This window comes from Papaver somniferum, chromosome 2 (genome assembly GCF_003573695.1).
Source record: "Papaver somniferum cultivar HN1 chromosome 2, ASM357369v1, whole genome shotgun sequence".
In the NCBI taxonomy this organism is placed as follows: domain Eukaryota; kingdom Viridiplantae; phylum Streptophyta; class Magnoliopsida; order Ranunculales; family Papaveraceae; genus Papaver; species Papaver somniferum.
The window spans coordinates 202,647,931-202,669,085 of NC_039359.1; positions in this window are offsets into that span (position 1 = coordinate 202,647,931).

A 21,155-nucleotide genomic window follows, 5' to 3' on the forward strand; every position below is an offset into this window, starting at 1 on the left:
TATTAGGTGGTAAAACCTAATTATTAAGAGTGGAGGGAGCGACCAAGGGGTATGAAGCTGGCCCTTGGTGGTGGTGGGACCAACTGATGGTCGATTGATGGGTGAAATCACCTATGTATTTTGGTATTATTTGCACTAAAAGAACTAGGGTTTGAAGGTTCTATTGAGAGATACTCGCCCAATATTTGAAGAGAGAGAAACAGTATGGTAAAATGCAGTACTTTCCTCATTTATATGGGCCATTGAACGACGACATACGTGCGACAAATTCTTTGGGACACACTTGGAATTCGTTAATTAGATAATGCCCGGCTCCGGTACATGAAAGCTCGTGGTATTTTATATAAGTATTTTGAAGCCGTGGTATTGAGCATAAATATACCCTCGGATGTGCCTTCCAAACATAATTTAACCAATTTTATAACTTTAGCCCTCGTCGGAAATCCACCATTAACAACTAGAAAACATATTTGGGATATTACTAGGGTATTGACTTGACAAAGGACACGTATCTTGATCCATATCTTCATCTTCATCCTCTACTATGTTTCTAATGTATTTAAGCATCTCATATTCTTAATTGCGACTGTTAGAGCATTGCTCGGTCGAACTCACAAGTGTTGCTATCTCAAGCTTGTTGTCAAATTTAGTTGTCAAAACTATATCTTGATTTCTAGTCTACAATTAGTTAAGTATCGTACTAAGATAGAAGTGTAGTTGAGAAGAAAACCATTCATCATTGCGATATACCGTTTGACGGCGAAGATCAACCGAAGCTTTTGGAGAACTTCTTCAACAAAAGGTAAGTGAAGACCGAATCACCTATTTCTCAAGTTATATTCATTTTTCTATCTTTGAGACGTTGTCGCGTAACTAATTAGACATCATGCACATACAAGAATTTTGAGTCAAGTTTATCTTGGTAATTAATTCTCGAAATATAATGACTAATCTTAATGAACATCTGTTCATATTTGATGAATTTCGGTTAAGAACAATTTATTGTTCGCATTCAAAATCATGATTCAAGTTTTATCATTCAAAAATAGCCTGGAACAGTGATATGTGTCATTGATGTTATTTGGGAATGTTTCAAATCGATTTAGAGAGAAATATGGAACTACTATAGATTCAGATATAAGACAGTGTTATCAGTCTTACAAACTGGGAAAATTGTTATAAGTCTGAAGCCGTATTACATGTACTCGTACACATAACAGAGTAGCAGATTTTTGGTACGCATATCCTATGCACATCATGTAAAAATCTGTCAAATCATGAACTGGATCGGTACGAATACCCGTATGAAAACCAAAAAGGAACTGTGGTCACAAAACCGGTTTAGTATCCATACCGGTACATATACCAGAAAAGTTTTGTGTTTCGGAACTCGGTTTGTGTATCCATACCAGTACGCATACCAAAATAGCTCAGTGGACTCCGAAACCAGTTATAGTCTTAAGGTACACATACCTAAATAGTTCTATAAACTCCAGAACTTGGTTGTGCTCAATAGTATATAAACCGATACACGTACTGTGACTGACCTAACTCACGAACAACTATAGTATTTGTACTTGTACATCTACTAACCATGACGATTATTTTCAAATGCAATAAAATTATTTTTACACGATAATTAGCATTTGATCAAACCTCTAAAAACACTATAGACTTATTTGATCACATGATTATCACTCAAGTTTATAGTCTTAAGTGTTCACGAAAATGAATATTAAACTTATGAGTTCAAATCGGCTAGTTTCGGCTAATCACCTTGAACATGGTCTTTATACACAGTTCGGTTACAGCTTCACCTAACCAGAGTGTATATTTTTCTTATATAAATCAGACTCAATGATTCATCTAACAGTGGATATTGATTGCTTGGTTCCAAAGCTATCTTAGCTTAAACCTAAAGCAACTTATGCTTTGAATGTCTATAAAATGGAAACTTCAAGCAACTGGGATCTTTGAATCCCGACACTACTTTGGTGTGTCCTAGTTGTAACTAGAGTCTCCCTCTTCCTAACCATTCTAGGGTTTAACGACTACAAAGACTTCATTGGGATTCGTGAATCCAGATCCTATTATTTTTCTTGATAACTCGAGTATCCTGATCTTGATCGATTGTTGAGGTGATCACTTGATCAAGAAAGATAAAAATCGTCAAAGTTATTTTCGTCTCAGACTTTGTTGATTCCACAAGTTTTATACTTGTGAGGTGAATAATAATCTAAGCTGCACTTTGGGTTGCATAAGTCCGGATTTTGAGGTTAGCTAGACTCTGTCTATTGCTATCGATTTCCATCACCTTGATCAAACTTTTTGATCGTAAATCACATATAGGCTTAATCTGTGGGAGGAAGATTGGTTTAAAGTTTTCAATTGAATTGAAGCAACTCTTAGTTGGTGTGACGTCAGCTAAGGGAATCAACTACGCGGAGTCTTGTTGGGATTCAAGAGGCGTAAGGATCACGACTGTACCTTAATCATTGGGAGACTTGATTAGGTCTCAACTACATTCCAGTTTTAATTGGTCGTAGGATAGTGTCTGTAGCGGCTTAATACAGTTTGTTTTTCAATTTGTACTACGTCACAGGGTTTTTCTGCATTTGCGGTTTCCTCGTTAACAAAACTTCTGGTATCTGTGTTATTTCTTTTTCCGCATGTTGATGGTGGTTTTCAGTTCAGGGCTAGAATTGTAAAACCCTATGTTCAATGTGTCATCGTTCTGCAGAGAAACTGAGCCATATAAGAGTAATGAGTGCCCAGGCATCTTTACTTACATATGTATTGAGCAACTCATTATATTTATATCTAAAATTTATCCAGAATGGTGCGTGCAGCAACAATCCCAAATATTCTGTAAATTTTATCTTTCACCTGCGTTACTCACTAATGCATGGCATGTCGAGTATTCATTATATGCCATGTTCCCGAGCCGAACTCTTGATGTTGACATGACATGACAATTAATGTTCGCTCGCAGCAGAGTAGCATGAATTTCCCGAAGTGTCAGAATTAAGATATGCATGGAAGTACTCACTCAGAGACACACAAAGTTATGTTGCCCTCTGAAATATAATTAGTGATTTTGTATGAACGCATAAAATTCACCAGAAATTGATTGATTTTGTGTCATCCCACATAATTCAATCTTTCTAACCTAATTTTACTAATTTACAAAAATTAGGTCTTTTTTGCGGCCTACGCAATATCTTGTATCCTATTGGTCGAGACCAAACCTAGGTAAGCTAGGAAATTAATCCGCTATGGACTAGTAGGAGCAAAATCCTACCAAAAGTAGAAAACAAGAAGTAAAAGAGAAACTGCGGCAATAAAAGCAGCAACAAAAGGAAGCGCGGCCACACCACTTGGCCGACCTATTTTCCATAGCAGGCACTGCCCATGGATGGCCGGCAGCTCCCCATGTTAATGCTTGTTGGCCCCTCTTTCCCTATCGACCAACCAAATCACTCCAAAAGCGCCACACACACTTTTAAATAAAGTTGGAAGTTGGTTGGTCGATGCACCTAATTCCTTAAGGAATCTAATATATGATGCCCATGTCAGTCTTAAAACGATCACGACCGTACGTATTGGCCGGTCGATTTATCAAGTTTATCCACCTGCTAACATGGTCAGACAAGCACCATCAGGCACACCGGCTGTCCCACTAATGCTTAGGCCAATCAGAATCCTTCCCACTCGCAAGCGGGGCCACCAAACGATCACCCAAAGTGGGTTGGCCGCGTGAGTTACAAAACCCTGATTTATGGTAGCAGCAGTACATTGCTGCCGCAAAACGATCTTGGCCGCCCAACTTCGCCAGCCGAATTGACCGGCGTAGATTCAATCTCAATCAACGGACAAGGAGCGGATACGCTCACCAGCGGCCCCGCTATTGTGCTGGACAATCGAATATCTCCCAGCACGCAACTAACACCCAAAACCGTTAACCCCAAAGTAGGTTGGCCACACGACTATTAACCCTTAAATTGAATTAATGGCTGTATGTAACTGCCGCAAATCATCTCGGTCGTCCAACTTCGCTAGCCGAATCGATCGGCCTACATCTAATTTTAGGGGACCAATGAGATGTCGTCGTGATCACTTCCTACCCATCTTACATAAGGAACAATCGGCCAAGCCGCGACCTGCCTATATGGCTCCTAAACTATCGCCCAAAATGGCTAGTCCCGCTGCCAATAGGAATTTTAAATAAATTCAACAACAACCGTTAAATGCCGCAAATCATCTTGGTCATCCAACGTCGCTAGCCGAATTGACCGGCCTAGATCAAATCTTAGGCGACCAATAAGATGTCGCCGTGGTCGCCAACCGTCACTCTCCTATAAGGATCGATCGGCCTATCTTTGGCGCGCATGAACGGCTCCCAGCAGCTTCTCGAAAATGTCTGGTCATGCTCCTTTTAATACATTAGGCTCCACGACTAATTTAAAGCATATTTATACAGCGATGCTTTATGAGCATCGATTAGTTTGAGATGCTTGCTTAAAAACGATGCATTATATGCAACGATTACAAACGATGTTTTATAAATATCGATTTCACAAATAATTTAATTATTTGACATAGGAATCGTTACGTGATGTTTCTTGCGCAATCCTCATGGCTTGGCTTGTAATACATGACCCCCGTCGCCTAGCTTGCGCGTGATTGGTCAAAATAACTAGGTATTGCAAACAAGATCCACTCAGCAACCTGCTGCATATTTTTCACGAAAATACTCGAGACATCATACATGTCGCAAACTGGGGATGTTCAATAGGGTATTGGTTTGACGGTTTACAGCGTGCGGCGTGCAACAGGCTCATTATGAGAAAGTGTCAGGAAAGGCGGACAGTTAGTGGCAGCAGAGAAGTAGTGGGTGTAAACCAACCCGTCTTCCCTCATTGAAAGACGTGGTTTTCAACATTTTCACACGATCCCACTCCTCCATCACTCAACTACTCCCATTTCCTATGAGATCAGGGTGCGTTCAACTATGACTTATATAAATAGGTTTTCAACCTATTTCAACCGACAACGGTTATCAACACAAGTATCCAGAAAAAAAATCAAAGAACTCATAGCTTGCATTCTGCATCCGAGTTCCACATTCTGATACAAGCCATAAAACAACCACACCTTCAGAGTTAACCATTCTGATCGCAACACCTTCTTCGTTTCCCTCCCTAAGATCAACCCTTCTCCTTCACTTTGTGACCGAAGCAAGGCTGGAACGGCCATTTCTTGGTTTAGGCCAGAATTGTACAGATTGACCTCTCGAATCTAAAGTACTCCCGCGCAGTGCATTTGTTTAGGGTTTAGATTCGTTTCTTGACGGCACACCCAAATTTATCATTTCCAGCAGAATCATTTTTTACCCCAAAACATTGCATTATATTGTTTATCTTTATAATTGAAATATCACAGGTTGTGTGTTAATCAATCATAGTAGATACATCGGAACTTGTTTGTTGGATACGACTTGGTTGATTCTTAGACATTGGTATTTGGTAATGTCCAAGTTATGGGAAAAAAACGGTTTAGTCCAAAAACGCGTCAAAAAATATGGATTAGTCCATCCCGAGTTAACTAGGTACAATTTAGTCCAAAAATTATTTAAAATATGGAAAATACACGTATAACCTTCCTGATTTACAATTTAGTCCAAAGTGATTCAGGATGATGTCAGTAATTTTAAATAATATAAAAAATATTTAAAAACAATTTATCTTTCGAACTGTTTATCCAAAATCTGCAAACTTTATATATTCTGAAATCTCTTTCCCAGAGCTATAAAAAAAGTACCCATATGACTATATAATTCTCATTTTTTTAAGAATCTTAGTTTATATTGGTATACAAGCATGTATAGATCTACAAAAATCCAAAAAATTCAAAGATAAGACAAGGTGCATCAGTTTGTTCACTACATACAACTTGAATCGTCCATTTAAGCACTAGTAACGCTATCATATTAAATAAACATAACATGGAACTCAATTGGATTTGAACCATTAACCTCCGCAAACCTTGTAATAGGCTTGGATGCTTTATCATTTTGAGCTTACGAGTCCCTAAAAATGAACAATAAAAAGAATCAAAAACATGTATACCCATGTGTACAAGTCCATATCCAAGGACATTATCAACCAACGCGTACAACTATACAATTACCAAAAACAACCACAATGTACAACAATGTTGACATGATTTTGCTAGATATCTTATGAAACAAAAGTAAAATAAAGTTCTAAAGATAATGAAGATGTTTTATCACAAAATAAACTTTTTGCAGACACTGTCCTGCAACCACTATTCTAACAAAGTGCTTACTTGGACATGTATATCTTGTTGCCTTATATCGAGTATTAAAATAAGTATTGTGCATAATTAACAATTTAGAAAGGCATGCATGCCACTATTTATAAATCTGAAAATATGTGGTTTGTCCTTGTGACATGAGGGCTACTTTAGGTGCACTGCTATCAAACAGAGTACACCTGAAATTTCACAAGTTATTCTAGCAATTTCCATGGTGTAAAACTATGTATACACCTACAAAAATCAACTGAAGTTTGGAATGAAATTACCAACCAAATGAAAAAGTTCTTGTGCTTTAAAATCAACTGAACGTTTTCTCATCTACAGTCCTTTAAATAATAATGTACCACTGTACTTCTCAGATACCTTTGATACACGACATATAACTACAGTGTACAATAAAGCGCACACGCCAAAACAAAATACAGTGTACAATAATGTGCATATCCTGTATAAAGGAAGATTATAATTTTCTTTCTCAATTCATCACCAAGAAAAATTACGGTGTACAATAATGTGTACATCCTGTATGAATGAACAAGTCATTTCCTATATAAAGGAAGATTATAATTTGCTTTCTCAATTCATCACCAAGAAAAATTACGGTGTACAATAATGTGTACATCCTATATGAACGAACAAGTCATTTCCTCTCTTAAGTCAACACCATAAACATGTGTACAATCAAGTACACCTTACTGTTTCTAACAAACTATCATTCTTATGCCTCCTAAATTAATAACTGACATTCAAATTTTCAAATGCTAGTATCATGTGCAACTTCTTCCATTTCAAATAGGATTAAATCTAGTCAGGGAGTGTATTAAACAACAAAAACAAATGTGATACCGTGTAATCTACTCCTAACTAGTTATAAATTTATATAAATGCAGATTCCTTTGACTTCGTTAGGATCTAGACTGTGCACATAATGCTGTAACATTCCTTTCCTACTAATAAGTTTTGTAATAAGCTGCTACTTCTGATTTCATTAACTTGATTACACACAGTCACAATTATTTATCACTCTTTTGATAAATAACCAAAATATTTACATACAGTGAAAGATAAAACAACTAACCTTCTTTAACAAGAAGTGTCCCAAATCTGAGTTTTGATGATTTTAACTTCAACTTTCAAACTCCTAGTAGCCAGCCCAACAACAATGGTAGACTTGGTTTCTAGACTGAATTCATTCCTAGTCAAGTAGAAAGAGTAAATTCGACTTGCCAACACCTGAAATACAAATAAACATTCAAAGAAAGTTAAGATTATTTTTATCACTGTACAACTCCCAGAAAAACAGATCATACCAAATTTAATAACCCGAAATAATACCTTTTTAATAATCAATAGGTGTACATTTATATGCACATTAACGATCAACATGTGTAATATTACGTGCACATTGGAAATCAACATGTGCACAATTATGTACACATTAACAAGTCAACATGAACTCCTTACATTCCGTGTCTTTTGATTCTTCTTATCATAATTGATGAGTACATAAAAATCCCATTCATCATGTCCACACTGCAAAGAAATAGTCTTACCAAAATCCAAAGAAAGCTTCAATGCATTTATATTGTTACCGAAACTTAAGGAAATTCTTTCATACAATAACTTGAAAAATAAAGAAGAAACGACGAATAATTGTTGTTTTGAATCCGAGTTATTGGATGCAAGAAAAACAAGGTTTCAAAGACTAATAGAAACTCATCCACTTATATAAAATTAGATGCATGCAACGAGCAAGTGAAACAGAATATATTGAAAAAAAGCGAAGGAATGAGTCTCACCTGGTCAAAAATAGGCCAGTTTATCTCAAGAGAGAGCACCACTTCTTTTGTTAGGTGTGTCATCGAAAATTTCGACCCCTAATGGATTCTTTCCATCAACTGTCTCTGAAACATACTAAAGTTCCTGATGATTTCTGCAATCACTAATCTTCTCCTTCATCATATTTCCAGCACAACTTCTATTCTCTATACCAAAATCCTGATCTTGTTGACCTGGTGGCTCACCAACTTGTGCATCTGTTTCTTGTTCCAGTTCAGATAGTTGTTCAACAGAAGCAACACCAGGGACATGTGTAGCATCTGCAGAGGAACAAAATCAAAGACCAAAAGTATGTGCACATTAAAAATTAATAGGTGTACAACTATGTACACATTAGCAATCACATGTGTAGAACTACGTACACATTAGCAATCACATGTGTAGAACTATGTACACATTAACAATCAACATGTGTACATAGTTGTACACATGTTTCCGCACGTGTATCCAAAACATATATACCCAAATGAGGGATGAATATGTGAACTTAAGTCTAAGTTAAGTCTAAGATAAAATTCAAAAAAACAAAGTCAAGATAAAATTCATTAAACTAGATATCAATTTAATATCTACTGAAGGCTATTATAGTTGGTAACATGGGCTATAATGATAATGCTATAAATCAAACATCTGATCTTATCATTTTCATGTCGAAGAGCACCATTAAATCTGGATTATGAGCATTTCAAACAAAAAGAGACTGTGCAAGCGATGTCAAGTTCTGAATTTATGTATTCATGATGTATGCATCTTACTAAAAACATAAATCTCCCAAGACATCCTCTTCCATTTCTACGTGCATCTTACTAAAAACTTCAGCAAACACATATAACAGATTTGTGCCCATATCTACGTAAACCATACAAAGTGTCTGAAATTCCATTGCAAGTGTGCTCAAAAATGGAGATATCATGAGTGACACATGTTTAACAAAATACTTCCATTAAGAACTGACATTCAATAAGTAACTAAATCAATACTCATTTCCACAAACTATAGTTACTATCTGATTGATAACAAAACCCAAAAATACTCAAATACTATGGTAATTCATTGTAACTTAAACTATAACTGGTGTACAAGCATATACACCTCGTGTAACAAGCACAAAAAATACAGTGCATTTTTATGTGCATCGCTTATAACTGGTGTACAAGAAAATACACCTATCTTGTAGAAACTGCAAGCTCATGTTGCCTAACAGTTTAGAAGTTTTTGCAGCAAAGTGGTGTTTTTCCAACATCTGACCCTAAAAAAAAAGTGTATAACTATTTGCACATTAGCAAAAAAAAAACAAAAAAATAATAATTATTAACTTAAGACATAAGTTCGACGTAAAAATGGGTATTTTAAAGTTTTGACTAACTGTGCATCTGACCCACTCACACATTTGCAGTAACCATTTGCAAAGGAAAAGCCTCGTACTAGCTCCGCATGCACTTCAGGGATCCCATCATTAGTGAACCCATGTGTACTTCTTTCAACACTCTTTGTATCAGTCACCTGAATGTGAACAAAAATAAGTACAATTTCAATGTACCTACCAAGAACAATAACAATAAGATCATCTTCAAAAAATTTTACTAAAAGATAGTTAGGGGATTTAGTTCTTATAAATTATAATAGTTACAGTCACTAGATTAGTAGATTGTTCTCATTACAAAATTAAGGCATGAAATAACCAATATGAGTTTTGATACAATAAGTAGTCAGTAATATCCAAAATGACAAACGTGTCACTGAAAAATAAACGACCCCTTCAACTGTTGTTTCCAAAACAGAAACAAGACGCTCACTAAATGAGTTATCTAGAGCCCATATCATTTTTTTTAAACCTTCAAAAATTTCTAGTCATTCTCAAATTTATAGAAGTGTTTCCTAATGGTTCTTCCCATCAGGAGCATCTAAAGAAGGATTCTAACAAATAATCTCATCCTAATTTAAGACTATATACCCGGAGAAGATTCTAGAAAACTGATTTTTTACAAGTTTAGGTGTTGGTCACATAATGGCAATGAACTTGGACGAAGAAAAATCATTTTCTAGCAAATTAAATTAAGACATATTCATATACTCAACTTCTTCACAAACATTTTTGCTTTTTATACTTCATAGCCACTGTGAAGCCCTATGTAAGACAAGTTATAAAGGACTGCTCACTGTGTGGTTCCATGCTAAGACTCTTTTTGCGGGTTGACATCCTATACGTATCTAATCTTTCAAACAAGCTTCTTATAATATTGTGATTTAGTATGCATTAAGTAACTATAAATTGTGCATAAGAAATCAGCTAAACCTCAACATGCAACATAAGTAGACTGAATACCTAAATGAAATCCATTAGATTATATTAAGTGCATATGTCAGTTTCCCCAAAAGGCCTCAATGCAAAACATGTTGGAGCAGGAAAAAAAATGATTACCAAAAATACAGCCGACAAACCACAAATCTACTGGAATAGAGTAGAATAGTGAGTGGCTCTAAGGAGAACTCATGCTGCCCTGTAACAAAAATTGAATATGAAATCAAAACTTAATATGAATATATGATAATATTGTGTTTGAAACTGAATAAAAATCATATTAGAAACATCATCTAATTTAAAATTTCAAAAACCTAAAATCACCTTAAATCTGAAAACTTCGGCATAACCTCAATGTCAAATCCTAATGCATGGCTAGGTGATTGTTAACCTCTGGCTTCTTGTCTCACAATCACTCTTTTTCAAATCTGTATATAAAAAAACTAAATCGCAATGCATGAGTTGTAAACAATTAACAATCAAAATCAGCGATTTCTCCACAAAAATTAGGAAATGTTAAAAACAAGCTACTGATTTAGAATCTATGAGTCTAAATAAGATTTAGATGGAATTTTACCAGATCTGTTTGTTTTGAGATCTTCTTTCATAGGTTGATCTAGAGCGTTCATTGTAACAGCAACGAACAAAACTGAAATGATAAATGAAGAGAAATTTGATTTTATTTGGTGAAATAAATGACAATGGAAGAAAGAATGAAAAAGTAGACCTAAGACTACAAAAGAAAATTAAACAAGAGAAGGAAGAAATCACTGAAATAACATTAATCAAAAATCAAAATCCTAACCTGGGACGAGAGATCTCTGCTAAAACCCAAAATATCACTTCTCTCTCGTCAAAAGTCTCAGAATTTAGGCTCTCTCTTCATTGGGGGACATTTAGGGAAATATGAAAAGGTCGAAGTTTCTGGATCGGTGAGATTTTGGATTAACTCGTTTGAAATTTGGACCAAACTGTAAACACGAGGATTATTTGGACTAACCAGTACTAAGCCTGAGATGGGTGGACTAAAACGTCCAAAGCCCAGAAAAAATGAGATTAAACGTCAATTTCTAACCAAGTAATCTCTTTGTAATTAGGTTCACAAATTTGATTCTGTAAACGTACTAATTGCAAGAGAGAGATATAACTCTAGATGTTATTCCTTGATTGAGTTGAACCCTCGGAATTTTGTGTAGTTTGTCCATACAAATTGCTTAAGAAAAAGTTGGTGGTGTATTTTGGTACCCCTGCGTTTTCAGTAACCAAAAGTTTTCTTGTATATATTATAAAATTCGGATCTACATCAATGTAAACGAACCATAAGATATACGGAAATAAAAATATATAAAAAATAAAATAAAATGTAACAAGTGTCATGGACATGTTTAGATAACATACCCGGTTACTAGAATCCAAGTTCGGATTACTTGCATCGATTATTGCAAGACATTCATAATATTTATCCATTTATGTCTTGATAATGCTAAACCTACTACGAATTCCTTTTGCAGTATAATTATATGGATTTCCACCACAAGCTTGTACAAATCATTCAAAAAGTTCTTCATAAAACTTACTCTTATCCCCACAATTCCCTTCCTTCTCTAGAGCACAATTGAAAATGCGGGGGGTCTAACAACCATACCCAACAATTCGTTTGACAATCTGAGAGGACTTACTCCAATACACTTTCTAGAGAATCAACTAGACAGACAGACTCAATATAGAGTAAAGTATATCAAAGAGTATTATATCTATAACTCTTAATTCAATCCGCAATCAGCAAATAGAAATCTGCGAGCCCGATTGAATATAAGAGGAGTAAACTTGAACGATACCAAAGACTAATGTTCAATTATCAATCAATGTAAATCAACAACCGAAGGTTGGATATTCTAATTGATTGATCTTAATGCACAACTATGATATTTCAATTATATAACAAAATATAATGCAGAAAAAATAACACATACACCAGAATTTTGTTAACGAGGAAACCGCAAATGCACAAAAAACCCGGGACCTAGTCCAGTTTGAACACCACAATGTATTAAGCCGCTACAGACACTAGACTACTACTAGTGAACTTCGGACTGGACTGTAGTTGAACCCTAATCAATCTCACACTGATTCAAGGTACAGTTGCGCTCCTTACGTCTCTGATCCCAGCAGGATACTACTCACTTGATTCCCTTAGGTGATTTCACCCACAACTAAGAGTTGCTACGACCCGAAGTCGAAGACTTGATAAACAAATCTGACTAACACAGAAAAGTCTATAGGATTGAATAAATATGTCTCCCACAGAAATTCCCAAGAGTTTTTGTTCCGTCTTTTGATAAATCAAGGTGAACACGAACCAATTGATAAACCAGACTTATGTTCCCGAAGAAAAACTCAGTATTATCAATCACCTCACAATAATCTAAATCGTATGATGGCAAAACTAGATATTGTGGAATCACAAACGATGAGATGAAGATGTTTGTGATCACGTTTTATCTTTCACATCAGAGAAATTAATCTCGAGAAAATATTAGAGAAGATAGTACTCAAATGGTAGAATCGGGCAAGATCAGAACACACAACTACAAGAGAAATAGTTGGGTCTGGCTTCACAATCCCAATAAAATCTTTCAAGTCGTTAACCTACAGGGTTTAGGAAAACCTAAGGTTAAAGGAGAATCGATTCTATCTTGTGCAACTAGTGACGCACAAAAGGTGTGGGGATTAGGTTTCCCAGTTGCTAGAGTTCTTCTTTATATAGTTTTCAAATCAGGGTTTGCAATCCAAGTTACCTTGGTAACAAAGCATTCAATATTCACCGTTAGATAAAAAATCTGATTCAACTAAGCTAATATTTTAATACCGTTAGATCGAACTTAGATTGTTACACACAAATGAAATGTACCCTCATTTAGGTTTATGAACCGTACCCAAACATGTACACCATGTTGGCTCAACAATAGTTAACCGAAGTTAGTCATATGATAATTCTCATATCAACCATATTCATCTTAACCATAACTAGTTCAAATGACTCAAATGAAACTAGTTAAAGAGTTGTTCAATTGATATATTCTCATAGAAGTATACAAGAACATAATCGAAACAAAACCGGTTTGATTCACCCGAATCAATTCATGAACATTACAGCCACGGTTTGCAAAGATTACATTCCTTTTTATATAAATGTTCAAGTTCATGTACACAACCAATTTTAGAAAGTAACCCACTCAAGTACGCAAATGGGTACGCATACTTGAGCAGCCGGACTTGAGCTTGGTTACGCCAGTACGTGTAAGGGTGCGCATACTACAACACCTTCCAAACTCCAGCAGATTTTCACGGACGTGAACTTTCCGCCTGTATGCGTACAGGTACGCGTACTTTCCCAGACATCAACAACCACCAGTACGCGTACGGATACGCATACTTCAGGCTCTCGGTTTTGGACTTGCACAATAATGTGATTAACACACTATGTTTATATCCAAACATGGTTACATGATTCTAAACTCTTTATTTAAATCATTGAAACTTTCTTAGAGGATGTTATATAGTTGTTATTCACGAACTATTTTTCATCAAAGCAATTTTCAAGTTATTGAAATTATCATAATGAAACATTCCAAGACTTCACCAAATGATTGTATCACACAAACCATGTGGGATGTTACTCGGCAATTTTCATATGATCTTATTCGGACTTCCGTCACGAATGCAAGATAAACTTGGCCGAAGCGAAAGCTTGCCAACACATATTCCGAGAAATATATAAGCGAGTTAAACTCAGCTGGAAATCCAAAATGTGTATAATATAAGACTATATGGTAACACGACTTATGTATCAATATAGGAGATATACTAGAAATAGACTTTCCAAGTGATATATAAGTTTCAGTCTCCACATACCTTTTATCGATGAAGTTACACAAGCTCCCCTCAGTAGTTCTTCGTCTTCATATGATGAACGCCGTGAAGTCTAATGCTCAACTACACAATCTATGTCCTAGTCCGAGACATCAAAATAGGCTAAAAATCAAGACTTATAGTTTTGATCATTAACATTGACAAACGTGCTTGAGATAGCAACGTATGCGAGTTCGACCGAGCAATGCTCTAACAATCTCCCTGTTTGTCCATTTTAATGACAAAACTATCAATACATATGGATTACAAAATAAATAAAAACTTTGTAGATTCTCATCCAAATGCTTGATCTCCTTGGCATTGTAGATGGGGAAAAGCGATTTACTGGTTTTTATGGAATTGAGGAGACGACCATACGGAGGAGACTCCTTGAACCGAGCAAAATGTTTAACCTCACACAGATGCACTGCAAGAACAGAGTTCTTTAAGATCGAGATATCAATATGTAGGACTCCGGCCTAAACCAAGACAATGGCCGTTCCAGAGTCAATTCGGTCACAAGAGAGGATAGGTCGATCTGTAGGAGGGAAGCTGAGACATGTGTGATATCAATGGTGATCGAAGATTGTAAATGTGTTGTGTATTTTGCGTGAAAATAGTTTCAGAATTATTGAGTTTACTCGGTTGAGAGTAATTGCTAAGACGATGAGTTCGTGTAGACGAAAGACTGTCTATCGAGAATTGTCTATTGTTTCAATCATGGGCTCAGAGAACTATTTATATTGCAAGAGAAGTAGACGCCTTGATCCCAGTAAGTGTGACAGTTGATGAAGTCGAAGAATGGGAAAGTTTGAAATCGTGTAAAAACAAGTTTCTCATTGTGCGGAGATTTGGTTGATTGTCCACCCACTACTTCGTCAACTCCTTCAACTGCTTGCACGACTTAGTCACATTCTCATCGTGGATGAACACACGTGTCGTAGGCCGCCAGACCAAAACCCTAGTTAATATCCCCCCATGTGACACGGTTGATGTCTCGTGATTGTGGAGTCTGCAAGGCAGACGTGTATTTAGTTAGTCAGTTGCGGACTTTATGGGACGATGAGTCCTTGTACTGCTTAGTCGAACGCGATTTGCAGATGTTCTAAGACTCATAAATTGAACGTGTATGTTGAGACAGAGGTATAATTCTCGAGTAAATGTTGATAGTTAAGGTGAGCAAATATTTCTCATTCAATGGATTGTTGAATATTGATAGTTGAACCAATATTCCTTAATTTGAGCAAATATTGCTCGTTTGATGAATTGTTGGTAACAAAACCAAATAAAATATTAATTTAGAATACTGGCAATTGAACCCAGTATAATTAATAAAAATGTTGATCATGGGATCAAAGTAAAATTATTAGTGTTTGAATCTGCTAAGAATTATGTTTTGCGGAGCTTTGGATTCGAAACCCTAATTTTGATCGATTGCTGATTAATTGATGATTTATTGAAAAGCAACCACGGAGTGAAGGAGGGACCGGCTTTATGGGAGGGTGAGTCGACCATGTAATGCCTAGATGCTCGAATGATCAAATACCAAAGTCTCTTGAAGACCAGTTGGTGAAAAGATGATTAAATGTTGGTTTAATCATTTATTCAAATAATGTTCGTCTGAACCTTAGGTGATAAAACCTAATAAACTATGATGAAGGACCGACCAAGGGGTCATGAAACCGGCCCTGGTTGGTCACGGGATCGACTGGCGATCACTTTATGAAATTCCAAGTCGGTTGGAAGAGTTCTGGACCTAATGTGTGCAATTGTGCAAATTAGGTCAAACTGTGAAAATGCGTGGGACCGGCTCCTTGAAAGCCAAAGAGACAACCTTGGTCGGTCAAGGTAACATTCTCACGTCGCCAAAGTGTCCATGTCTCAGCCCTGAGAAATTTAATTTCTGATGTGCGTTTGAGCAACATTTTGAGAAAATATGAAGAAATCAAGGATTTTGCTGAAACTGAGGAAACTTCATAAGATGAAGGAAATAATAATAATAAAATGAATGAATCATGAAATATGGGACCGGATATGGCCAAGGCATGGCCGGCCGGCCAATAAGCTCTGTCCCATGGCACTTTTTCTAATTTTATATTATTTTTATTTATTTTTGTAAAGAGGTATGTTATTTATATAGGCGATGGTTAGTCCAGGTTTACATATTTTAGGAATGCAGCATTCCTAATCTTTACAATTGGGTAAAAAACCAGTAGAGGAACCAATTCCCAATTATAAGCATTAACTTCTGATGGAGTTGTTCGCCGCGACCTTATCCCCTTGATAGCGTAGATATTCCTACAAGTCTTGATCCCTGTTACCTGCACAGTTTCATCACAAAGTTTGTCGTTTCTTGACCTTGATGACTTAGTCCAAAGTTGGTGTAGAACACAACATATATAGCTAACCCAATATATGTTGGTGGTGTGATGATGATAGATCCGAAGTTTGAAGGTTGTTAATCCTTCTTGAATGACAAGAATAACCTCAAATTTGACGGATACTTCAGTTTTTGAACATTGAAGTGATCAATTGGTGTTGATGATGGTTGTGTAGCCGAGTGGTTGGTGTATTGGTAGATGTTGCTGCTGTAGTGTGGTAGATGGATACCGCCCCCACCTTCTGTGATCACCTCCTGTTGTTGTTGTTGTTGATGTAAACCTTGCATGGCGGGCTCCTGTTGCTGGTGACTCGCAAGATCTAAAGTACCTTTAGTACTTCTAGCATACTCTTTTAGAAACCTAGAAAGGAAATACATGAAAAGAAATACTGGACCTAAAACTAGACCTAGACCTAAACAATACATAACATACTTAACCAGATTATTCATACACAAAAAGGGAAATACTAGTCTAATCTCCAAGCCTGACGAGAAGGAAATAACTGCCCTAGAATTGTGCGTGGGACTATGCAGATTTTGGACTGCCAATGGTTGCAACTTTTGACAGTCCGGCTCCTTGGTATTCATTGATTTTTCGAGAGTCGGGTCTTGCCAAACTCTCTCATTTCTTCCCCAACGATATGTGTTGCTGGGCCTCCCATAACTGAATTTGCTCTTTTCCCATTCTCCCTGCCTTCCGTTGTAGATATAACATTATCTGGGCCTGGACAATGGGTTCTTATCAAATTACCTTTAGTTGCAATCATTATTTTTATGGGATAATAATAATCCACGCGGTCACCCCATTTTTGTCCCATCTTCTTCTGTCCAAAAGTTTCCACATGTCGTCCAAAAGGACCCTTATCCTTTTCTTTATCAGAAACAAAAACAGAGACAGAAACAGGCTCTTTCCCCAACGCAAAATATGTCCCCTCTAGAGATATTGTGAGTCATATTCACTTCATACCGGGTCGAATCGCATGGGTCTTGCCGATTGAGATTGCTGCCAATTTCATATCCCAGGTTGCCATTAACTCCGCCAAACTGCTCTTCGAAGAAAGTGAATAAAAAGAAGAAGAAAGTAATTTCATCTTCACTGTAAAACACTTAATTAGGATTGATATTTCCATGATATATCCAGTGTGTACCAAGCTTTGAGGTGCTTTGGTTTGGTGTAGACGTAGATCGATTCCCACGGTTTTCTGACCACCACCGTTTTGCAGATTAAATATTACTGGAGAAACTATTTTCTCTTCCAGTTCTTCTTTCAAACTAACTTCTCTGTGTGGATTGAAGATATTCTTTGGTTGATGATTTACAAGGACCTGTGTAGCCATAACTTTAATCATCTTGAAGGGAAATGGAGTTATGAGAAACCCATCAAGTATAAACCGATAGATGTAAGGGTTAGTATGACTGAAGTAAGAAAATAGATTGTGAGGTGTTGTAGGTGATGTTTGTTGGGGTTTGATCAGATAAGGTGTGACTGTGATAAACTCTTGGACTGATTTTGGCATAGAAAGGTTAAAGTTTCTGAAGGACTGTGAGTGAATAATGACTCGGATGTAATCCTGATTTGTTAATATCTTTTCCCTAATCTGAGACCACAACCAGAGAGAATACGAACTAAACTGAAACAAAGGTGCTATGCTTAATAAATTGTGGGTACTTACAGGAAGGAAAACAGAAGAAGATTCCAAGAAATCAACCCAGTTTCCGACTTTTGGGACACTACTTGGCCAAAAACAATCTAGAAACTCAGGAGGTATGAAGAATACATGTCTTCCAAATCCATCAACTGAAGAGCTACCCCAATTCAATCGATATCAAATTGAAAAGCCATTTTGATTCAGGTTCGAATTAGTTGATTTGTTGATGGAAGATCAGATTGCGAAGAAAATAGAGGTTGTTAATGTTGGATCGGTTACAAACTCTCAAACAGACCGAGTTGCAGAGCGAAACTTGGATGAGAGAGAAAAAAATTTATACATTTTTTATATATATTATTTTCATGAATTTAAGGAAATATCATGAAATCGAGGAATTTGTTGAAATCAAGGAGTTTCCTTGAAGTGAAGGAGTTTCCATGAGATGAGGATTAATAATAATAAAAGGGCGTGTTGGACCGGCTTGGGCATGGTCGGCCGGCTAGGGCCCGGTCCCGTGAGTCTCCCCTAATTTTATATTATTTTCATGATTTGAAGGAAATATCATGAAATTAAGGGATTTCCATGAGATGATGGAAATAATTAATAAAATAAAGAATTACAAGGTGTGGGACTGGTCACGGCTAGGGCATAGCCGGCCGGCTAGTGACCACGGTCCCGTGACACCTTTCTAATTTTATGTAATTTTTGTATAATTTCCTTAATGTGAAGGAAATACCATGAAACGAAGGATTTTCATAGGATTAAGGAATTTCCATGAGATGATGGAAATAATTCATAAAATAAAGAATTACAAGGTGTGAGATCGGTCACGACTAGGGAATGGCCGGCCGACTAGTGCCCACGGTCCCGTGACACCTTTCCTAATTTTATGTAATTTTTGTACGATTTCCTTAATGTGAAGGAAATACCATGAAACAAAGGAGTTTCATAAATTGAAGGGATTTTCATGGGATCAAGGAAAAATAATAAAATATGATAAAATAAAATGAGAAGCGTGGGACCGACCACGACGGCGTGACCGGCCGGCCGGTGGGCTGGGTCCCCTTAGACGCCACCTTTAAGTATTTTATTATTATTATTATTATTTTCTCCACGGTTTGATCGTTCCTTCGTGTTATTGAATGTTCGTTCGTGCATTCAGGTGCTCGTTAGTGCATTTATTGCTGAATACATTTGCACTATTTTCTCGGGGGCTTACTCGATGGTGGCTCAGATGCCCGTACATTGAATATTTATTACTAACCCATGGAATTCTGCTGGGAAGAGCCATGAATTGAAGTAATGAAATATTATGAAGAACATCGAATATTTTATAGAGATTCAGTTAATGAATCTAATGACTAGAAATAATTAATTGATGGATTTATACTAGCACGTCGTCTAAGAGCATTAATTATTCGAGAATTGAGCGATATGAGCTAGTTGAAGCATCATATTTATTACGTATAGTCAGGAAAAACGTTGTTGCATCCTGAATACGTTATCGCTCTATACTAGCAGGCAAGCTGTCTAGGAGTCGTACAATCATTAATATTCTATACACATGTCTTTTATATAGTCAGGGAAAACATTGTTACATCCTGAAGACGTTATCGCTTTATACTAGCAGGCAAGCTGTCTAGGAGCCGTCCAATCGTTCGATTCTATATAAAAGTTATTACTGAAATTGCTCAGTATTCATGAAATATGCCGTTGCCTCAGTTGAGAGACTGCATATTCATGTATGCTCTGAGAGAAGTATACTCAGTCAGAGACTCTTGTGGCATGAGATTTCATGCTTCGATAAGAGACATGAGCCTCAATACTCATCTGATTGCTGGATCAGGAATATGTAAGATTATGGTTTTACGATATTAGCCTTTGTCGAAAATCCACCATCTACATTAAGTCGCTTGCTTAGTGAAGGATAGTCATGTTCCTCAGTCAGCACTGGATGGCGATTTTATAGTTACGGACGAAATAAGTAATTGAACTTAGTCGTAAGATAGAATGTTACCGTATTTTCGATTGCATGAACCATGGCTTGAACGAAGATCCCAGTAGCATGATAGAGCATCGAGCGCAAATTGGTGTAGCACTGCTGAATTGGTGATCGAACCTTGGTTGATTTAGGATTCATGGGTCCGGGCCCAAGAAAAGAAATCCTTGTTTTAGGGACAGACGCTCGTTCGTTTGTTAGTTTAAAGAACAAACAAAATAGACCTTGGGATGATGATATAAAATTTTATCTATGAGCTTTCACGAAAACAAATTATTATTTTTTTTTAAAATATGTGAGTTTTCACAAAGTGGAATAAACTCTCGTTTCAAAGGTGGATGCTCGTACGAGAGAAAAGTTTTTTTTTTAAATAGATGTGCGTCTGTTAGTAATAAAATTTTGTTTATGAGCTTTCATGATTTTTTTTTATCTTCGAGCTTTCAGAAATCTTTGAAAATATAGTATCGCTTCAAAGACAGATGCTCGTGCGAGGGAGCAAAAAAAATATAGATATATTTTTCAAATTTACGTGAGTTTCACGTTAAATATTTATATATTTTGCAAAATCATGTTTTGATTTTGAACAACTGTTGAAAGGTATGTGAGTTTTCACAATTGTAGAATGGACGTCTGTCTAGTTTTTGAAAAACCAGTGGATGTTAAAATTCACGTGGGTTGTTCGCGGTTTTATGAAAACCAAGTCATGATTTTGAATAATGAATTTGCTCGTCTTTG